Here is a 21653-nt window from a genome sequence, read left to right on the forward strand (position 1 = left end):
GCTGTTTCACGTCTGTTCTGGTGGCCTTCTCTACGTTCCGACATCGCCGCATATGTAGCGGCATGCTCCGTTTGTGCCCAGAGTAAGTCCCCTCGGCACCTTCCGTTGGGCCTTTTGCAACCCATAGCCACCGGGGAGCGCCCATGGTCACACCTGGGGATGGATTTCATTGTGGACCTCCCTGCATCCCGAGGCCATACGGTCATTCTTATGATTGTGGATCGGTTTTCCAAAATGTGCCACTGTGTTCCTCTCAAGAAGTTACCCTCTGCACAAGAGTTGGCCACGATTTTCGCCAGGGAGGTCTTCCGGTTGCACGGTTTGCCCAAGGAGATTGTGTCGGATCGGGGGAGTCAGTTTGTGTCCAGGTTCTGGCGCGCCTTTTGCTCCCAGTTGGGGATTCATCTCTCTTTCTCCTCGGCCTACCACCCTCAGTCCAATGGGGCCGCAGAACGATCCAATCAGGCCTTGGAGCAATTCCTTCGTTGCTATGTCTCCGATCACCAAGACAATTGGGTTGACCTCCTGCCTTGGGCTGAGTTTGCCAGGAACACGGCGGTGAACTCTTCCTCTGGGACGTCTCCCTTCATGGCCAATTATGGGTTCCAACCTGCCGTGTTACCGGAGGTATTCTCTCCCCAGGATATTCCGGCTGTGGAGGATCACCTTTCCGTACTACGTGCTTCTTGGGTACAGATCCAGAGGTCCCTTGAGGTCTCTGCGCAGCGCCAGAGACTCCAGGCTGATTGCAGACGAGCGCCCGCTCCTTCCTACCAGGTCGGAGACCGTGTATGGTTGTCCACCCGCAACCTCAACCTTCGAGTGCCCACTCCCAAGCTGGCGCCTCGCTTTGTTGGTCCCTTCCGAGTGCTTCACAGGGTAAACCCGGTAGCCTATGCCCTTGCGCTTCCTCCTGGCATGCGGATCTCCAATGTGTTTCATGTCTCCCTGTTGAAGCCATTGGTGTGTAATCGTTTCACTTCCTCGGTTCCTTGGCCCCGTCCGGTCCAAGTGGGCAAACGTGAGGAATATGAGGTGAGCAATATCCTGGACTCACGCCTGGTCCGCGGTCGGTTGCAGTTTTTGGTCCATTGGCGTGGTTATGGTCCAGAGGAGCGTTCCTGGGTTCCCTCCGCAGATGTCCATGCTCCTGCTTTGCTCCGAGCCTTCCACGCACGCTTCCCTCAGAAACCGTTCCTTACTCCGCGGAGGAGGGGCCCTTGAGGGGGAGGTACTGTCATGGTCTTACCTTCTTACTGTTCTCCTTCGTTTGACATGTGCTGGCGGCCATCTTGGTTTCTGGGTTTCTTGTAGCCTTCCACCCTGCGGCTTCTCCTTCCCACTGGGAGGAGCTGGATGCCTAGCTCATATATATAGGAGGTCTGTGGCTTCAGTTCCTTGCTTGGTCCTCCTGTGTTCACATGCTTCTAAGACTGCTGCTGCTTCTGGTTCCTGATCCTGGCCTCGTCTGACTACCCCGTTGGTTCCTGATCCTGGCTTCGTCTGACTACCCTTCTGGTTCCTGACCTCTGTCTACGCAAGACCCTGCTTCGGTTTAGCCATCCGTTTGGACTTTTGCTTACAGCTTGATTTTCAATAAAGCCTTCTTATTTCCACTTATCTCTTGTTGTACGTCTGGTTCATGGTTCCATGAGATAAAGGAGATAAAAAAAAGAAGGGGGGGGTTAATCTCTAGTCTTCCCTAAGGAAGTTCAAGAGTATCCAGCAGGGCGCCAAGGGATGGACCTGCAAATGTATTTGGCCAAGGCAAAAAAGTGATGTACTTTAGTATTGATGCTGTTGTAGGGATATTAGGCTGCCAGGGGGAAAGAACCAACAGGGGAACCCCCTAATGGATGAAGTATAGGCACGCAAGGAAGAAAAAATGTTTTTCACCCCTTTAGACGGCGCCACCGTCCCTTAGATGAGAGATATGTATTGAAATATCCGCTTAATAATAAGTTATTAGGATTTAAGTTTGCTATGTTATTAAAATTCCTATATTCAAAGGCTCAAATAGCGGCTATGATGTCATATTATAAATAATTGATAAAAAATAAAAATAAAAAATAAAAAATAAATAAATAAAAACAATTTTAACTCACTTCACCCAGGAGGTCCCGGATGGGATAAACTCAAAACACCCACCGGATCACCTCCTGCGCCTGGGTCGCCTGTAGAATCTCACGAAATGACAGCAGTCCAGTCGAGCTTCTTGTCAAACGTCTTTATTTGAACCACAGGGTGGGGTGAAGGAAATCTTGCTCTACGCGTTTCGGGGTATAAGAGACCCCTTCATCAGGAGCATATGACATCAACCATCCTTTGAGGAGTATATATACATAAGATGTGTGCAGAAAGGCGCCAAAAAACGATGAGGAACGTCACTTCCGGTTTGCGTTCCAGCGTGGAATGCACCGGAAATGACGTCTCCCACTGCATGCAGATAATACAAGTCACAAAATGAGATAAAATTAGATAAAATTCGGTTGTAGAATAGGGCCCAATTGTCAAACTTAAATCCTAATAACTTATTATTAAGCGGATATTTCAATACATATCTCTCATCTAAGGGACGGTGGCGCCATCTAAAGGGGTGAAAAACATTTTTTCTTCCTTGCGTGCCTATACTTCATCCATTAGGGGGTTCCCCTGTTGGTTCTTTCCCCCTGGCAGCCTAATATCCCTACAACAGCATCAATACTAAAGTACATCACTTTTTTGCCTTGGCCAAATACATTTGCAGGTCCATCCCTTGGCGCCCTGCTGGATACTCTTGAACTTCCTTAGGGAAGACTAGAGATTAACCCCCCCCCCTTCTTTTTTTTATCTCCTTTATCTCACGTTTGTTCGGCCGATGGGTGACCAACGGCCGACCAGGGGTGCGGTGGCTGACTTAGGACGGATCTGCTTTGAAAAAGATATACCGGATCTCTTCGTAAGAATAGTGAAAGAAATTAGAAGATTACCAATACAGGATAAAATATCGCTACCAGACACTATTCCGATGAACACCTGGCAAACTATATCCGAAGGCGAGAAAGATACCACTGGAGAAAATTACCATGGAAACCAACGCAAGACTACAAATATGTCAATTCTGGAAAACATCAAGGACCTTTTGAGAAATGAAATAGACTGGTTCTTTTTATTTATATACGAGCATCTAAAGATTATTCCACGAGGCTTGAGAATTCCTCTCAAACCAACCTTTGAAAAAGACCCAGCATTCACCAAAACCTGGTTATCAATTAATGACACTTGCTCACTAAATCTAATAAGATTACTAATAATAAAAAGAAAAACAATCTGTCAAGAACTAGGCTTATCACTAAAAATCCTTTTTAAAAATCAAGCTCAGAATCTAGATATAAATTCTATTACAAATGTAGCAAGAATCTTCGACTATAACGAAGTAACAAAAAAATGTAGAAAACTCTTGAGAGATATAAATGATTATAAACTGGAAAAGATCAGATCATGGGAGCGTAAAAACCAATATCAAAGAAAATCGCACCAAGCTCCGGCTAAGACCCCAGTTCCCACCCATTCTTCCTGGCTAGGAACAACATTACAGAATCAACCACTCAAACACACTGGTCCAGGAAGATTCTTCTATAATAGCAAATATCAAAAACAATCGAAACCTTCACTAGGAACACCATCAAATACACACAAACCCACTAACCCTACCACCAGTTTATCCACTACCGGTAACTCTCTACAACCAACCAATCTATCCATCACAAATGGTAAAATACAGAAAAACATAGCAGTAAATCGAGAAACAGAGCAACATTCCGCGTACAACATCATCCCAAAAAGACATGCAGCACAAAACCGTACTCAGTTGGATTCCATTCCAACTCAGACCTATACAGTAATAATCCCTCCCCTAGAAGAAAAAGATAAAAAAGATGAAAATGACAAAAATGATAAAAACAAGAACAGTAGTATTTCAGAATCCATTCTTAATGCATCGATACACTCTCATTCCAGCGACCAATCCGAGACGTTTTTAACACTACCTTCCAACCTATCTGAGAGTCCTTTTTTAGGGAAGCTTTCACCTGTACGGCCCATAACACCTTCGAATACCCCATTGAGAAACAACACATTCAGCATTCAGATCCTCAGTCCATTCTTCACTCCGACAGGTCCAACACCAGTCCCAAACCACCGTCCCCAAAAAATCACACAATTTTTCAGTCCCATACCACTAACAAGAAAAAGACCCAAAAAAGAAGAAGAGGGTGCAGAGGAGGAAAATCTAAGAACACCAAAAAAGAAAAAACCCAATCACACTCCTCCCCCCCAGACCACACCGAATCTGGACTTACCACTTCCTCTTTAGAGATATCAACACAAACCGAAGAGCCCAATATAATAGCTAAAAAGAAAGGCATCTTTAACCTTTCCAAATATAACCTAACATCCGATGAAATATCAGTTCTGAGCAAAGGCCTATCGTTTTGCCCCACTCAATATCCTGATCCTTTCGAGTTGTTCGTGGACCTCAACCAATACATACGCAAACTAACTTTAAAAAGACACTTCACCATAAAAAATCTGAACAAAGAAAACGGTATAAGCCCCATTCCTAACATCAACACTTTACCATCAACAAACTCCCTTTCTATAGAAACATCTGAACCAGCACCGATCCCATCCAACCTAAAATTGAAATCATCCTTTTATCCCTTAGAAAGTAGGGGTCCACATCTAGAGAGCTTTTTTAATATAGTGCTCGAGGACCTAAAAACCATTACAGATACACAAACAGACAAACCAACACTTAATCTCACTAGGCGTTAAAATATAGCCCTCAAAAATCTCAAACAAAATAAAGAAGTGGTAATAAAAAGTGCTGATAAGGGAGGAGGTATAGTCATCATGGACCAAAATTACTATCTAGAAGAATCGATGAGAATCCTATCGAATAGTGAATACTATAGTATAATCAAAGATGATCCCACCCCACTTTTTAAAAAGGAATTGCAAACCCTGATTGATTCAGGACACAGCACAGGAATCCTTAACAAAAATGAAAAATCCTTTGTTTCCAACCCCCATCCCACAATAGCCCGGTTTTATTTTCTTCCAAAAATCCATAAATCCATCACCTGTCCACCTGGTAGGCCAATCATTTCAGGAATTGACTCTCTCACCTCCAACCTTTCAGCATACATAGACAAATTTCTCCAAAAATATGTTTTGAAACTCCCGTCCTACCTCAGAGACTCCTCCCACCTGATTAATATATTGGACGAGGTTGTATGGAAGCCCCACTACATTTGGGTTACACTCGATATAGCTTCACTGTATAGCAATATTCAACACACCCTAGGCTTGGAAGCAACACGACACTTTTTAGATAACGACGTAGAGATGTCCTCAATACAAAAAGAGTTTATCTTAGAATCAATTTCTTTTATCTTGAAACATAATTATTTTATTTTTAACGAACAATTTTATACTCAAAAGAAGGGAACAGCTATGGGGACAAAATTTGCCCCATCATACGCCAATCTGTTTGTGGGACACTTTGAACAAAAAATAGGACTAATGTCAAATAAAAATATTGTAATATTTAAAAGATACATAGATGACATCATATTTATATGGGACAACAGCACAGAAGATCTAATAAAATTCATCGAAGATATTAATCAGAATAATTGGGGCCTAAAATTCACATCAGAATACCATTCAAAAGAGGCAACTTTCCTTGATATCAGCATTAAAATTATAGCAAATAAAATCACTACCAGAACCCATTTTAAAAAAGTAGATTCAAACAGTTATTTAGATTATTCAAGCTGTCACTATTCAAAATGGAGAAACAATATACCATATGGACAAATGAAACGGGTTAGGAGAAACTGCTCAGATACAAAAATAATGGAAAAGCAAATAAATACCCTGAAAGAGAGATTTAGGGATAAGGGTTATCCAAAAGGATTGATCAACAGCTCCGCCAGACGAGCTGTTTCTATAAGCCAAGATACAGCGCTACAACCTGCCCCAGTGAAAATCATCAAAGACGATAGATATCAATACAACCTCATCACTCGATATAATATCCATCACAGTAAGATCCGACAAACCCTCAATAAACATTGGGGCATTCTCCTCAAAGACCCTATCCTGAAAAACATCCTACCAAAACAACCCTCCATTACATTTAGGAAAGCCAAAACCCTAAAAAATCTAATTGCACCTTCGTGTCCTAAACTCACCATGAATCCAAAGACCACTCATACCGACCCTACAGACAAAACGGGAATACGGAAATGTGCCTCAAAAAAATGTCTCTGTTGCCCTATGATTACACATGGAGTTAAAACAGTCAGTATTCCTAATCCCAAAACCAAAGATGAGTCCTTTTGGATCATCAAAAAGGAACTAAATTGTGGGTCAAAAAACATAATCTACCTTCTCCACTGTCCTTGTGGTCTAAAGTACATTGGAAGGACCACACAGACAGCTAGAGAAAGGATGAATGAGCATCGCTCAAACATTAGACGTAGCATCCTCACCCACAGTGTCTCGCGACACTACACAGAGACACACAACAGTGACCCATCGAGCCTAAGAGTATCAATTTTAGAACAGACATATACCTATCAGCAACTTTGTCGCAAAGAAATGCACTGGATATACAAACTTAATACCCTTGTCCCCTTTGGACTTAATGAGACCCTTGAATACTCGAACTATTAAAACACCATAGAAAATTATTTTATATTGCCATCTAAAAATATCTACTGGCATCCAAGATATTTTTAGCACATTTTAGGAAAATAGGTTTTATAGAAATAATCGTAGCACTTTTCGAATGTGTATATATACATATATGCAATTTTTTAATTTTTATCTACCTTTTTTTTTTTTTTTTGTGCTTTTACATATTTATATATTTACATTTTTATATACATGTATACATACATATGTTCTTTGTATATTTTATATTTTATATAAGTGCATTTCCTGTTGCTGATGTATCTCTGTATATGTGCGGTGCGCATGTATATAGATATGGGCCAGACATGCGTGTTTGCATATACATATATACATGGTTTCTCTGTAACACCTAACCATTGTTTCTGGCCTATACTGTTCTTGATAGATAACCCCCAATTTATTCCTGTGCCTGGAAAATGCAAATAGAAATATGGAAACATAGATCCTAATATATAAATAATTATGTCTTCAAATGGCAGAATAATAAGACACAGAATCGGAAGTTGATTTTATTTTATTCTAAATCGCAAGATATATGGAGAGAGGACTGAGTAAAATTCAATCTTCTTTTACCCCTCATCCTATAAAATCAGAAAAAATCCAGAAGCAGCTCCATCTGTCTGGACGATAACGGGGAGAGCGTCACTTCCGGTGCGTTCCACGTTGGAACGCAAACCGGAAGTGACGCCCCGATGCCGGCCGAGAATTATTTTACAACCAAGAACTCGGTAATCAGCTAATCACTAAATACTGGCCGCTGAGATGGGAGCATTTCAGCCCCAAACCTACCCAAATAGAGAGGCGCCACCCCCGGTTCGTTCCTGGAGGGAACGCAAACCGGAAGTGACGACCAGGCACTAACTACAAGCCAGGCGAAACTCTAACAATATATACCCTGACAATTGGGCCCTATTCTACAACCGAATTTTATCTAATTTTATCTCATTTTGTGACTTGTATTATCTGCATGCAGTGGGAGACGTCATTTCCGGTGCGTTCCACGCTGGAACGCAAACCGGAAGTGACGTTCCTCATCGTTTTTTGGCGCCTTTCTGCACACATCTTATGTATATATACTCCTCAAAGGATGGTTGATGTCATATGCTCCTGATGAAGGGGTCTCTTATACCCCGAAACGCGTAGAGCAAGATTTCCTTCACCCCACCCTGTGGTTCAAATAAAGACGTTTGACAAGAAGCTCGACTGGACTGCTGTCATTTCGTGAGATTCTACAGGCGACCCAGGCGCAGGAGGTGATCCGGTGGGTGTTTTGAGTTTATCCCATCCGGGACCTCCTGGGTGAAGTGAGTTAAAATTGTTTTTATTTATTTATTTTTTATTTTTTATTTTTATTTTTATTTTTTATCAATTATTTATAATATGACATCATAGCCGCTATTTGAGCCTTTGAATATAGGAATTTTAATAACATAGCAAACTTAAATCCTAATAACTTATTATTAAGCGGATATTTCAATACATATCTCTCATGGTTCCATGACAGAGTACCTCAGGGTACACTTACAAATTTTGTGTGTACGAGGGGTGAGATTCTCGTATTCAACCCCCAGAATGTCCCCCCACTCTGGGTGTTAGCGGGAAACTCGTGTGGGACCTTATGTACCCACTGCTAGATAAGGGTTACGACCTTTACGTGGATAACTTTTATACTAGCATTCCCTTGTTCAGGTCCCTTGCCGCCACGTTCGCTTGTGGGACATGAGGAAAAATCAACGTGGCCTCCCTGCCCACCCCCTCCAGGTACCTATCCCCAGGGTTGAGACCCGTGCACTTATCAGTGGAAACCTGTTGCTGGTCAGGTATAAGGACAAGAGGGATATCCTTGTACTGTCCACAATCCACGGTAATAGCACCACCCCCGTCTTTGTGCGAGGTACCGCGGCAATGCTCCTCAAGCCCGATTGTATCGTCGACTACAAACGGTATATGGGAGGAGTTGATCTCTCTGATCAAATCCTCAAGCAATATAATGCCATGTGCAAAACCCGGGCATGGTACAAAAAAGTTGCGGTCTACTTGGTACAGGTTGCCTTGTACAACTCTCTTTTTTTATTTTTTTTATTTATATTTTTATTGTAAATTTCAAGGCATAACAGAAGGTAACAGGATACCAAGGTATAGGCTCGCAGGCCACGCCAAAGTGATTTTAAGTATGGAGTAGGTACATGACAGATACAGAGCTGTTGCACAAATGTATAAGTAACACATGAAACAATCAATAACAATCCAGCGAGCGACACAAGATAGTTAAGGCGCATATGGAACTGGAGAAGTGAGGGTGACGATGACACCTGAAGCAGTGATAGATTAATTCACTACAAAATTGGGAAATGTCCCCCGTCGGGAGTATGTTGTGTTGTAAGGCAGTGCCTGAAAGCTAAAAATAAGATTCCCATTCTATTTAGGCATCAGAGAAGTTACTATTGTTTGGGGGATCTGAATTTAGACCATAGGGACCATTTTTTAAGGAATAAAACGTGAGTGCGTGATTCCCAAGAAGAAAGTTCCTCAAACCTATGGATCTGATCAATTTTTTGGATCCATTGTTCTAGGGTTGGGACTACCGGTTGTAGCCAAAGTTTAGGGAGTTGAAGGCAGGCCGCCAACAGCATTTGTGTAAATACAAAGGGCAGTTTAACATTTCCCTTTTCTTGGGAGAAGGACAGGAGGGCAATCTGCAGATATGGTTGAATCAGAGTGCCGCAAACCTTGTTAGCTACTGAGAAGACCTCACACCACCATTTATGGATAAGGGGGCATGTCCACCAGATATGGAGGAATGTTCCCCTCTCTCCAAGGCACCTCCAGCAGGTGTCCGAAGCAGACTCAGTGTATCTTGAAGTCTTATCTGGCATGTTATACCATCTGGTGAGGATTTTATAGCTATTTTCCTGAATTTGGACACAGCGGGAGGCCCCATGGGGAGATTCTAGTAGTTTAGGTAGGGATTCGTAGGGAATTGTGATGTTCAAGTCTAGTTCCCATTGTCTCACAAAGGATGGTTTTGCTATCGTAGGTGGCAGCCGCAATTTACCATAGATTTGTGAGATAAGTTTTCTGGGTGCTGGTTGTGAGGATAGCAGTGCTTCAAACCAAACTAGAGGGCGCAAGAGATCCCCTATTTTTATGTGTTGTTTTAGATAAGCTCTAAGGTAGGCGACCGAGAGGAAATCTCGCGGGTGAGGGTTAAGTAGGGCATTTGTGTCTTCTAAGTCCATCCAGACTCCAGTGGGGAGAGCTAGAGAGATCAAAGGGGCTGAGGAGGACATCCGTCCTAGTGACGTTGAGCCTCTTAGGGTAGGAGGGGCCGTGTTTAGGGCATCTTTTACTGATAGCAAGGGAGAAAGGAATGGGATGGAGCAGTGTGAGGAAGATAACCACTTCCATGCTTTAAGCGTGGCTTTGACAATTGGGTAGTGAGACATAGGGCCAGGAAAGGTCATCTTATGACCTAGAAGAAGCGCTCTAGCTGGGGTGCTCAAGATGTCTAGTTCCAACTGTACCACAGCTGAAGATGGAGGAGGACGTAACCAAGCTATTGCACGGGAGAAAAGGATGGCCTTCCTTCCACTCCAGATGAAGAATCTAAACTTTTGCATTATTGTGTCATAGTAATGTTTGGGACAGGGATGGGTAGGACTTGCTGCATGTAAGTGAGTCGAGGGAGTATTAGGGATGAGAGAAGGTTTTTGCGGCCAAACCAAGACAATGTCGGTTTGGTTCGGGCCAAATTGTCAATAGCTGTAAAAAGTGCATTTTTTAAAGGGGTGTAATTGAGGGAAAACAGTTCGGTTATTTCAGGGCTAATCTTGACCCCTAAGTAAGTGATACTGACACTTGGTTGCCCAAGGGATGCCTAAGCAGAGAACTAGCGATTTGTTGGTATTAATTTTGAAGTCTGATATAGATCTATATGTGTTAAGATGAGACTATATGCGTGGTAGAGACACTTTCGGATTGACCGTCATTATAAGGACGTCATCAGCGAAGGCAGCTATTTTTTGTTCCCTGCCTCCGAAACATAGACCTGCTACCTCCTGATCCAATCTTATGGTCGAAAGGAGTGGCTCAAGGGCTAAAACGAAAAGGAGGGGTGATAGAGGGCAGCCCTGGCGGGTCCCATTGCTAATGGGGAATGAGGAGGATAGGGTACCGTTTACTAGAACTGAGGCTGTTGCGTATTCATACATCGAGAATGTTGCTTGGACAAAGGAGTCAGGTAGGCCAAAGCTCAACAGGACGTGTTTTAAATACGACCATTTAACCCTATCGAATGCTTTCTCAGCATTTGTGCTGAGTAAAAGCAAGGGAGAGGCAATCCGTTTGGCATGGCAGAGAGTATTAATAACCCTGGTGGTGTTGTCTTTGCCTTCCCTATTGCGGATAAAGCCGACCTGATCTCCGTGAACAAGTTGTGGAAGGAGGATAGCTAACCTGTTAGCTAACATCTTGGCCAGGAGTTTAAGGTCTATGTTTAGGAGGGAGATGGGCCTGTAGTTGGAACATAATTTGGTATCTTTTCCTTCTTTAGGAATGAGGGTGATGTGGGCCGCAGTCATATCCCTTGAAAGAGGGATTCCCTGAAAAGTCTAGTTACAGACTTCCAGGAGATGAGGGAAAAGGAGTTCGTGGAACGTTTTGTAGCAGGCTAACGGTAGGCCGTCTGGGCCTGGGCTCTTTCCAGATGGCATTTGGCGCATTGCTTTTTTAAGCTCGTTTAAGGAAAAGGGGGCTTCCAGACTTAACTTCTGTTTTGGGGAGAAGTTGGGGAGTTTAGAGGCTTCCAAGAATGCAGATACAGCGGAAACGTGGGTTTCTGAGTCCACAGTAGCAGGGAGATTATAGAGGTCGCTGTAAAAGGAACAAAATTGGGCAGCGATCTGTGTGACAGAAAATATAATCATCTTTTGAGGATAGCTGGTGGACGTAGTTTGCAGATCTCCTCCCTTTGATCCTGTTCATAACAAATTTAGTGGCCTTATCACCATGTGCAAAAAAATTATGCTGGGAGCTCATATAGTATTTAGCTGCTCTAGATATTAGGAGGGATCTAAGTTTGGCCCTGAACTCCGATAGTTCTTGAAATTGAGGGTCAGAAGGTTTTGTTTTATGTTGTGATTCAAGCCTCTGAATATTTTTCAGAGCTTCATCAATTTCTCTTTCCCTCGCTCTCTTATGGTGTGTGCCAATGCTGATGAATTGTCCCCTGATTACCGGTTTATGAGCATCCCAGAGGGTGTTCGCCGCTAGCTCAGGACTTTTATTCAGGGAAAAGTACTCTGTAATGTGCTTGGAGATCAGTTCAACCAAGTCTTGGTATCCCAAGAGGGTTTCATTCAGGCGCCAGTTAAAGCATGAGGGAGTTTCGTTAGGGGCCAAGACTGAAATAAATATGGGGGAATGATCTGAAACGTGTATAGAGCCAATGGATGATTCCCTGCAAAGATGTAGGGGTTCCTTAGAAATAAACAGGTAGTCTATTCTGTGGGAAGTATTATGTATTGGGGAGTAATACGTAAAATCTAGGGTATTAGGATGGTGAGATCGCCATATGTCTATCAAGTGTAAGTCCCAGAGGGCGTTCCTGATAGCCTTTAGAGACTTGCTAGAGTGGGATGACTTGTGTGAAGAGATATCTAATTGTGGAAGTAGTGCTATATTTAAGTCGCCCCCGCAAGTACAATACCTTCTTTGAAGGACTCTATGATAGGGAAAATATCTGCGAACCAACGGGATTGACCAGCGTTAGGGGCATATAAATTGATGAAAGTGTAGGTTTGCGGCCCTATAGTGCCCTTAAGTAAGAGAAATTTTCCACCTGATTCTAAGACTTGACCGACAAATTTAAAGGGGATTTTCCATTGTAATCCTATACTGACCCCACTGGAGGCTGAGGAACTACCCCCACAGTGATACCAGTTGGAATAATAAGAGAACCTCATGTCAGGGTAGTGATTAAAGCGGAAGTGCGTCTCTTGGAGGAAAACCACTCCAGCCCCGGCTTTTCTTAAAATGGCAAAGATTTGGCTCCGTTTTAAAGGGGAGTGAAAACCTTTAACATTATAAGAAGCTACAGACAGGTCAGCCATTGGGTATGATGTGTGTGGAATTACCTTACAACTGGAGTGATCCTCCCCCAGAGAGCGTAGTAGGTTTATGAGGGTCCGCTGTCCAGTGTGTCATAGAAGCTGCGGGAAAAAGGAGTTTACTCCGTGACATAGTAACATAGTAACATAGTACATAAGGGCGAAAAAAGACATTTGTCCATCCAGTTCGTCCTGTTATCCCGCAAGTTGATCCAGAGGAAGGCAAAAAAAAAAAAAAACTGTGAGGTAGAAGCCAATTTTCTCCACTTTAGGGGAATATAAACTTCCTTCCGGACTCCAATCAGGCAATCAGAATAACTCCCTGGATCAACGACCCCTCTCTAGTAGCTATAGCCTGTAATATTATTAAGCTCCAGAAATACGTCCAGGCCCCTCTTGAATTCCTTTATTGTACTCACCATCACCACCTCCTCAGGCAGAGAGTTCCATAGTCTCACTGCTCTTACCGTAAAGAATCCTTTTCTATGTTTGTGTACAAACCTTCTTTCCTCCAGACGCAGAGGATGTCCCCTCGTCACAGTCACCATCCTGCGAATGAATAGATGATGGGATAGATCTCTGTACTGACCCCTGATATATTTATACATATTAATTAGATCTCCCCTCAGTCGTCTTTTTTCTAAAGTGAATAACCCTAATTTTGATAATCTTTCAGGGTACTGTAGTTGCCCCATTCCAGTTATTACTTTAGTTGCCCTCCTCTGGACCTTCTCCAGCTCTGCTATGTCTGCCTTGTTTACAGGAGCCCAGAACTGTACACAGTACTCCATGTGTGGTCTGACTAGCGATTTGTAAAGTGGTAGGACTATGTTCTTATCACGGGAATCTATGCCCCTTCTGATGCAACCCATTATCTTGTTGGCCTTGGCAGCAGCTGCCTGACACTGGTTTTTGCAGCTTAGTTTGCTGTTTATTAAAATTCCTAGGTCCTTTTCCATGTCAGTGTTACCGAGTGTTTTACCATTTAGTATGTACGGGTGACTTGCATTTTTCCTTCCCATGTGCATAACTTTACATTTATCAGTGTTAAACCTCATCTGCCACTTATCTGCCCAAGCCTCCAATCTATCCAGATCCCTCTGTAGTAGTATACTGTCCTCATCAGTGTAAATTACTTTACACAGTTTAGTGTCATCTGCGAAAATTGATACTTTACTATGCAAGCCTTCTACAAGATCATTAATAAATATATTGAAGAGAATAGGGCCCAATACTGACCCCTGAGGTACCCCACTAGTGACAGTGACCCAATCTGAGTGTGTACCATTAATAACCACCCTCTGTTTTCTATCATTGAGCCAGTTACTTACCCACATACAGATGTTTTCTCCCAATCCGAGCACTCATTTTATATACTAACCTTTTATGTGGTACAGTGTCAAATGTTTGGAGAGGTCCAGATACACGACATCCATTGATTCGCCGCTGTCAAGTCTAGAACTTACCTCCTCATAGAAACTGATTAAATTAGTCTGACATGACCGATCCCTCACGAAGCCATGCTGATATGGCGTTATTTGCTTATTTCCGTTAAGATGCTCTAATATAGCATCTCTCAGAAAACCTTCAAACAGTTTACCCACAACAGATGTTAAACTTACCGGCCTATAGTTTCCAGGCTCTGTTTTTGGCCCCTTTTTGAATATTGGCACCACATTTGCCATGCGCCAATCCTGTGGGACATTCTCTGTCAGTATAAAGTCTGCAAATATCAGAAATAAGGGTCTGGCTATGACATTACTTAATTCCTTTAGGATACGGGGGTGTATGTCATCCGGTCCTGGCGATTTGTCTATTTTAATCTTTTTAAGTCACTGATGTACTTCTTCCTGGGTCAAACAGGACACTTTTAATGGGGAATTTATTTTTGCATTCTGCATGTCATCTGACAATTTATTTTCCTCAGTGAATACATTGGAGCTTTGCTTTCTCCTCGGTGCTCTCTGCGACTTCCCCCTCATTACTCTTTAAAGGGCCGACACCTTCAGATTTATACTTTTTAACATTTATATAATTGAAGAACATTTTAGGGTTAGTTTTACTCTCTTTGGCAATTAATCTCTCGGTCTCTAGTTTGGCCGCTTTTATTAGTTTTTTACATGTTCTATTTTTTTCCTTATAGTTTTTCAGTGCTTCCGTGCTCCCCTCCTGTTTCAGTGAATGATATGCTTTCTTTTTGTCATTTATTGCTTTCTTTACAGTTCTATTTATCCACATTGGTTTCTTTTTGTTCCTTAACCTTTTATTACCATACGGTATGTACCTCTCACAATGAGATTTTAGGATGTTTTTAAAGATATCCCATTTTGTGGCTGTATTTTAATTTTTGAGGACTTTGTCCCAGTTAGTTTGGCCTATGGCCTCTCTTAGTTGGCTAAATTTAGCTTTTTTGAAGTTTGGTATTTTTGTTCCTCCCTGTAGAAATGCTCTTTTGAATGATAATTGGAAGGTTATTACTTTGTGGTCACTATTTCCCAGGTGTCCCCCAACTTGCACGTCTGTTGTTCTGTCCGGCCTATTGGTTAATAATAAGTCCAGTATGGCCGTCCCTCTAGTCGGGTCCTGAACCAGTTGGGAGAGGTCATTGTCTTTGGTTATTGCCAAGAACCTGTTTCCCTTATGAGATATACAAGTTTCAGTTTCCCAGTCTATATCTGGGTAGTTGAAGTCCCCCATAATAACCACCTCATTATGATTTGCCGCCTCGTCTATCTCGTTTATTAGTAGATTTTCTGTGGACTCTGGGACGATGGGAGAGACATGTACCTTGGAGCAGGATTAGGTAGGGGAAACAAAACAAAACATATTAAACTAACAGTAAATGGAAAAGCAAACATATTAGGATATGTCATAAGCAAGAGGGGGTTAATTGGTCTGTAGACCGATGAGGAGATCGTATAACGCCACGGGAAGGGCTGTATTAAGGCAAGAAAGGGGATAAGCCCATTTAGGATAGGAAACAACAGGCCACATAGTAAACATATAGATAATGGGACCGAAACTATAGGCAAGTAAAGGGTATGATTTCCAATACCAGCGAAACCTGTAGTTAGATAGTCGTCATATGTGTCAGTCTATTGCTCTTGAGAAAGACTTCTTGGGGTGAGATGTGGGCCTCTTTTCTTGGAGCGGGAAGACTTCGGTGTACGGAGCACTTCAAAAGGGACCACTTTGGGGATATCTGGCAGAACACTCAAATCTTGAAAAAGTTCCCAGTTCTCAATCGGCATTGGGGGAACATTCAGTAGCTCAAAGGTGGCCGCGAGATCTGCAAATGATGAGATGTTGACCCTCTTTCCCGCATATGTAAAGGCTAGGCCGAATGGGTAGGACCATCTATATAATACTTTGTTGGACCGGAGCCAATCTGTTAGGGGCTTGAGGGACCTACGTTTCCTCAGGGTTGAAGGAGCTAAGTCCTGGTAGATATCGATCTTGGAGTCTTCATAAACCAAGTCAGAGTCATTACGTGCAGCTTCCAGGATGGAACTTGCATATAATGTCTCTGGGCGGTTCAGTCGGTTTGGGCTTAGGTCTCAAGGCTCTGTGCGCCCGTTCTATGATGACTTCTTGTGGGAAATTGGAGCCCAGTAATGAGCCACATATTTAGATGATAGTAGCCGAGATATCACCTGGGGGGACCGATTCCGGCACTCCTCTAAATCTGAGGTTATTTCGGCGCCCCCTGTTCTCTTGGTCCTCTAGTGCGCTATGAAGATCGTTGAAGTATGAAACACAGCGGCGAAATTAGTCTGACACCGCAGACTGGTGATTTAAGATCGCTGATTGATGCGATTCTAAAGTCTCCACTCATTCCCCGATATGCCTCACCTCGTGCCTGCATGCTGACAGCTCCGCGAGAATCGGCTCCATCACTCTGTTCAGAGCGCGATCAAGGTATTTCCTCGTGATCGGTAGTTTCGGGGCTGGGTTGTATGTCTTCTGCGTCGCTTTCTCCTTCCGACTGTGCAGGAGCGCGCTTCGGAGCTTTGAGCTGCGGCGACGGCGCCATCTTGGGTTCTCTGGCAGCGATCGTTGTGGCGGCTTTCTTGTGGAATTTCTCCATGTCTCCACCAGAAATCTGGTTTTTGGAGGTAGCAGGAGGATCACCTTGCCTAGGATTCCCGATTTTTACCATTCTTGCCTCTGAAAGCTAGTTTTAGCTGGCGTTAGGGACGAGTCTCCTTGCAGAGCAGAGAGCTATGCGGCCATCTCCATCCGGCGCAAGCTCCGCCCCCGCCTTGTACAACTCTTTTGTACTATCCCTAAGAGCTGGCAGCAAAGGGACATTCCTCCAATTCTATGAGGCAGTCCTCAAAGACCTGATTTTTTTCAGACCGGGAAAGGGCAGGTCGGAGTACCTCGGGAATTGGAGGAGCCCAGATCGTCCCTGGCCAACATTTTCCAGGTGTAGTCCCCCATACTGGAAAGAAGGGAAGAACCCAAAAAGATGCAGAGTGTGTCACAAGAGGAGGATACGGAAGGACACCACCACTCAATTTGACACTTGCCCCGATCATCCGGGCCTCTGCGTTATCGATTGCTTTAGGGAGTACTACATTTTTATAATCCCCAACAGTCCCCTAGAGAACATAAAACACTATAGATCTCTGGATCTCTGACCAAAAATATTAGTTTTAGTGCAGGCATCCTCAAAATTCGGCCCTCCAGATGTTGTAAAACTATAACTCCCAGCATGCCCAGACAACCTAAAGCCATCAGCGGGGCATGGTGGGAATTGTAGTTTTACAACATCAGGAGGGCCGCAGTTTGAGGATGCCTGCTTAGTGTCTCCAAAGTCTGGAAGCCATACATATTGGGCATTGTCGCGTCCGTGTAAAGTGTAAAAGTGTAAAAAAAGCAATTTTTTTTGTCACCTAAGATCACAAAAAGTGCAATAGCGAGCGATCAAAATGTGATATGCACCCCCAATTAGTGCCAATAAAACCGCCATCTCATACCGCAAAAAATGAGACCCTACATTAGATAGTCGCCCCAAAAAAAATAAACTGCAGCTCCCAGGCTATGGAGATACTAAAATAATTTTTTGGGTTCCTAAAATGATAATATAGTGTAAAATCTAAATAAATTTTTAAATGTAGACATATTAGGTATTGCCGCGTCCGTAAGAATATGCCCTATAAAAATAACATTTGACCAAACCCCCTCAGATGAACAGCGTTAAAAATATAAAATAAAAACGGTGCCAAAACACCCATTTTTGGGCAACATTTCCATTTGAATCCTTTTTTCCGATAATAAAGCAAGGGTTACCAGCCAAACAAAACTAAATATTTATTGACCTGATTCTGTAGTTTGTGATCATAATTGGCTATATAGCCACAAGGCAGGGCATAGAACGAAGGGAACTCCATATGGTTTCTGGAAGGCAGATTTTGATGGACTGGTTTATATACACCATGTCCCATTAGAAGCCCCCCCTAATGTAGCCTAGACTAGAAACTCCAAAAAAAAGTGACCCCGTCTAAGAAACTACACCCCTTAAGGTATTCAAAAGTTACTTTACAAACTTTGTTAACCCTTTAGGTGTTCCACAAAACTAAATAGCGAATGTAGAAACAATTTTAGAATTAAATTTTTTTGTTACCTTGCCTCAAAAAAGTGTAATATAGAGCAACCAAAAATCATATTTACCCTGAAATAGTACCAAAGCAACAACCACCATATCCCGTAGTTTCCTAGATGGGGTCACTTTTATGGAGTTTCTACTCTAGGGGTGCATCAGGGGGTAGGGATGAGCGAACTCGAACTGTATAGTTCGGGTCCGTACCGAATTTTGGGGTGTCCGTGACACGGACCCGAACCCGGACATTTTCGTAAAAGTCCGGGTTCGGGTTCGGTGTTCGTCGCTTTCTTGGCGCTTTTGTGACGCTTTCTTGGCGCTTTTTGAAAGGCTGCAAAGCAGCCAATCAACAAGCGTCATACTACTTGCCCCAAGAGGCCATCACAGCCATGCCTACTATTGGCATGGCTGTGATTGGCCAGAGCACCATGTGACCCAGCCTCTATTTGAGCTGGAGTCACATAGCGCCGCCCGTCACTCTGCTCTGATTAGCGTAGGGAGAGGTTGCGGCTGCGACAGTAGGGCGAGATTAGGCAGATTAACTCCTCCAAAGGACTTGATTATTGATCGATCTGCAGCTGTGGGTCATTGAGCTGCTGATACTCAATTGCTCACTGTTTTTAGGCTGCCCAGACTGTTTGTCAGTCACCTTTTTCTGGGGTGATCGGCGGCCATTTTGTGTCTTGTGCGGTGCTGCGACCAAGTGCATCCAAGCTGCGACCAAGTGCATTTAACCCTCAATGGTGTGGTTGTTTTATGGCTAAAGCCTACATCAGGGTGAAGCTGTCACACCAAGTGCATTTTACCAGCAATAGTCTGTTTATTTTTTGGCCATATACTACATCAGGGGCAAGCTGCGCCTGTCACCAAGTGCATTTAACCCTCAATGGTGTGGTTGTTTTTTGGCTAAAGCCTACATCAGGGTGAAGCTGTCACACCAAGTGCATTTAACCAGCAATAGTCTGTTTATTTTTTGGCCATATACTACATCAGGGGCAAGCTGCGCCTGTCACCAAGTGCATTTAACCCTCAATGGTGTGGTTGTTTTATGGCTAAAGCCTACATCAGGGTGAAGCTGTCACACCAAGTGCATTTTACCAGCAATAGTCTGTTTATTTTTTGGCCATATACTACATCAGGGGCAAGCTGCGCCTGTCACCAAGTGCATTTAACCCTCAATGGTGTGGTTGTTTTTTGGCTAAAGCCTACATCAGGGTGAAGCTGTCACACCAAGTGCATTTAACCAGCAATAGTCTGTTTATTTTTTGGCCATATACTACATCAGGGGCAAGCTGCGCCCGTCACCAAGTGCATTTAACCCTCAGTAGTGTGGTTGGTCAAGCTGTCACACCAAGTGCATTTAACCAGCAATAGTCTGTTCATTTTTTGGCCATATACTACATCAGGGGCAAGCTGCGCCTGTCACCAAGTGCATTTAACCCTCAGTAGTGTGGTTGGTCAAGCTGTCACACCAAGTGCATTTAACCAGCAATAGTGTGGTTATTTTTTGGCCATATCCCAGTCTAATTCTGTCAGTAAATCTATACCTGTCACCCAGCGCCTAAATGCTAGGCCTCAAATTTATATCCCGCTAAATCTGTCGTTACTGCTGTACTGTTCTGGCTGGGCAGGTTATTTAGTGTCCGTCAAAGCACATTTTTTGTTCTGGGTTGAAATACAATTCCCAATTTAGCAATTTCCTAATTTAGTGGTTTCTGCTGTATCAGAGCTATTTTAAATCTATCCCTAAAAGGGTATATAATATTCAAGGTGCACATAGGGTCATTCAGAATAACTTCACACACACGCTACTGTGCATTTCCAAGTCTAATTCCGTCAGTAAATCTATACCTGTCACCCAGCGCCTAAATACTAGGCCTCAAATTTATATCCCGCTAAATCTGTCGTTACTGCTGTACTGTTCTGGCTGGGCAAGTTATTTAGTGTCCGTCAAAGCAAATTTTTGTTCTGGGTTGAAATACAATTCCCAATTTAGCAATTTCCTAATTTAGTGGTTTCTGCTATATCAGAGTTATTTTAAATCTATCCCTAAAAGGGTATATAATATTTAAGGTGCACATAGGGTCATTCAGAATAACTTCACACACACGCTACTGTGCATTTCCAAGTCTAATTCCGTCAGTAAATCTATACCTGTCACCCAGCGCCTAAATACTAGGCCTCAAATTTATATCCCGCTAAATCTGTCGTTACTGGTGTACTGTTCTGGCTGGGCAAGTTAGTTAGTGTCCGTCAAAGCACATTTTTTGTTCTGGGTTGAAATACAATTCCCAATTTAGCAATTTCCTAATTTAGTGGTTTCTGCTGTATCAGGCCTACTTTAAATACATCCCTAAAAGGGTATATAGAATTCAAGGTGCACATAGGGTCATTCAGAATAACTTCACACACACGCTACTGTGCATTTCCAAGCCTAATTCTGTCAGTAAATCTATACCTGTCACCCAGCGACTAAATACTAGGCCTCAAATTTATATTAAGCTGAATTTGAATACAATACATTGGGCCAAATAATATTTTTGTTGTTGTGGTGAACGATAACAATGAGGAAAACATCTAGTAAGGGACGCGGATGTGGACATGGTCGTGGTGGTGTTAGTGGACCCTCTGGTGCAGGGAGAGGACGTGGCCGTTCTGCCACATCCACACGTCCTAGTGTACCAACTTCCTCAGGTCCCAGTAGCCGCCAGAATTTACAGCGATATATGGTGGGGCCCAATGCCGTTCTAAGGATGGTAAGGCCTGAGCAGGTACAGGCATTAGTCAATTGGGTGGCCGACAGTGGATCTAGCACGTTCTCATTATCTCCCACCCAGTCTTCTGCAGAAAGCGCACAGATGGCACCTGAAAACCAACCCCATCAGTCTGTCACATCACCCCCATGCATATCAGGGAAACTGTCTGAGCCTCAAGTTATGCAGCAGTCTCTTATGCTGTTTGAAGACTCTGCTGGCAGGGTTTCCCAAGGGCATCCACCTAGCCCTTCCCCAGCGGTGGAAGACATAGACTGCACTGACGCACAACCACTTATGTTTCCTGATGATGAGGACATGGGAATACCACCTCAGCATGTCTCTGATGATGACGAAACACAGGTGCCAACTGCTGCGTCTTTCTGCAGTGTGCAGACTGAACAGGAGGTCAGGGATCAAGACTGGGTGGAAGACGATGCAGGG

This window comes from Bufo gargarizans, chromosome 4 (assembly GCF_014858855.1).
Source record: "Bufo gargarizans isolate SCDJY-AF-19 chromosome 4, ASM1485885v1, whole genome shotgun sequence".
NCBI classification, from domain to species: domain Eukaryota; kingdom Metazoa; phylum Chordata; class Amphibia; order Anura; family Bufonidae; genus Bufo; species Bufo gargarizans.